Source organism: Littorina saxatilis, linkage group LG12 (assembly GCF_037325665.1).
Source record: "Littorina saxatilis isolate snail1 linkage group LG12, US_GU_Lsax_2.0, whole genome shotgun sequence".
Taxonomy (NCBI): Eukaryota; Metazoa; Mollusca; class Gastropoda; order Littorinimorpha; family Littorinidae; genus Littorina; species Littorina saxatilis.
In genome coordinates this window covers 74,233,041-74,235,540 of record NC_090256.1, presented here as the reverse complement: position 1 = coordinate 74,235,540, position 2,500 = coordinate 74,233,041, and positions in this window count along the sequence as shown.

Sequence of the window (2,500 nt, the reverse complement as noted above, 5' to 3'; positions counted from 1 at the left end):
ATTCACTTCGATCATTCCACATCGGTTCCGCCATTAAAGTCACGTGTTCACTGAGACACAGCTGGTCGGAAGTGGAATGAAAAATGAAAATTGACATGATCATGTCGTAAGCGATATTAATTAGTCTCTAACCTGCAGCCTGCTGTGTTTGGGTATGAACTTTTGAAAGATTAGGACTGGCCTAAATACGCTCAAATAACTGGAATCCTCGCAGACACATCAATGTCGCTGTAAGTTGGTCAGGTTGCCTTATCAGGGGAGGGCACTCTGCACGGCTGACAACTCTCGTGTTGACAATCACTGCTGACGTTTCGTCTCACTTCAATGCTCTCAGGTGCCAGGAGATTGGTTCCGAGTAACTTTCACGTACTCTTGTTGCACACGTCGTATGCGCTAGAGCGCTTACGTCCCTTTGTTTCTAGTCTTACGGTGTCCATATTACTCGCTGACATTTTTGGACTCTGTAACTAACTTTTTTATGGGATCACTGAACAATGGAAAACAAACGCTCTACATAATAACTACAGTGCGCAAGGGCCACGCGGAACCTAGCAGCTGAAGCAAACATATTCTACTTCTTCGCTACAATATAATATTTGCGTAGTACATGTAGTAGAATATTTTTGACTGAAGGGCAAAGAAGCATTGAAACCATGGCCGAATGACCAGACAGAATCTGTGTAAATTCGCTTTGGTGGCTGATTGGCAGCAGCAGATTGAACAACAAGGTGTATATGTGCATTAACAACAACAACAACAACAACAACAACAACAACAACAACAAACGTTCGTTCAATATAACTATGAGTGAACGAGCTTTACGAAGTAGTCCAAGTCTTCTTAGATCGCTGGCTGATTGGCAAAGAGACGCGAAACTATGACCAAGCCGTCTCTTTGCCGTTCGATGCTGCCATAGAAATGGACGAATTAAACAAAACAAATCGAGCTCCAACAGTAGCAGTGAGGTCTTCCGTACCCATACATAATAAATCGCCCGTTGACTTCATATCGCTACTGTTTGTATTAAAAGCGATTCAGCCACTAAAGTCATTGAGATTGTAACACTGAGATACAACCGTTACATCCACAACTCTCTCGCTCTCTTGTTCCTCTCCCCCCCCCCCCCCCCTCCTCCTCTTCTCCACCTCCTCTCCTGTCAAGGGTTATCAGCGTGAGAGGTGCGGTTATCGGACAACGTCAAAATAATGTTTAGTTTTTCAGACCTCCGCAGGATCGTTTGTAAGTGTCTTCACACGGTTCTCGCAACATCTTTATCAGTCACAGCTAGCAGCGACGTGGGAGAATTGAGTTGTGTGGTACATGTATATATACAGAGGAGCGCCGCCAAACCTTTGATGGAATTTTGTTTTCTGGCCAATCACTTGTATCTTTCTCTGGCAAATTGTTGTAACAAACAGAGGGAATTTATTGCCTTACTGGCTTGAATTTATTGGATTGCGTTTTGTTAGAGGTCTTTTTTTTTTACTCCTGATTAATTACGTCTTCTTGCCCGTTTTTCTTCTTCCTTAGCCTACTTCAAAGCGTGACTGATCATTTGTTGTCGATCTTAATTACGCTATTTTAGTCCTTTATATTTTATTTCTTGCTTCAAGGTATAACTGAGAATACGTGGTCAATCTTCCTTGTTAGATAATAGAAAGCATTCTTCCTCTTTGTTTTTGTCTCTTTCTGCCTCCGTCAGAATGAATATAGGCGTCATATTTGTTGCTGTTTTCACTGAAAGTTGGGGACAAAGCAATGTGTCAATGTCCAACTCATTGTCGTTGTACATCAGTAATATTCTTCCCTCGCGAATTATCTCGCTTTGCTTCTAGCTGCAAAAACAATACAGCCACCGATTGTTACCCTATGATCTCTTCTCTCCCTATTTTATAACGTACCTATAACAAGACTCTGTCACTGCATCTGCGTGTCTCTGACGGTCCACCTGTCTGTCTGTCTCTCCTTGTCCGCTGTCTCTCCCTCTCTCGCTGTCTGTCTATCTGTCTGTCTGTTTGTCTGACTATCTATTTGTCTCTCTCTCTTCAGTCCAGTCTCTCTCAGTTTCTCTCTCTCTTTCTCAGTTTCTTTCTCATTTTCTTTCTCAGTCTCTCAGTCTCAGTCTCTCTCTCTCTCTCTCTCTCTCTCTCTCTCTCTCTCTCTCTCTCTCTCTCTCTCTCTCTCTCTCTCTCTCTCTCTCTCTCTCAAAGGACAAGTGAAGTGTTTGTCTCTTGAAGTAGTGTTGGCCCCCTCTCCCCCTCCCCACCTCTCTGCTTTGTTTCCCCGCTTTCCTTTCCATTCTTCCTTTTTCTTCTCCTTTAAAACACTTTCAAAAGTTGTTTTCTTCTTCTTCCTATTTATTTTAGCTTGAACCTAAGATATTCCACACTCTTCAGTGTAGCACTGGGATCTCTCCTTTTTTTCTTCTTTGTTGGTGGTGGTCGAAATTGAGATCATCCTCCACTTCCTTCTAACCCTCTCCCCTCACCCCTACAACCCC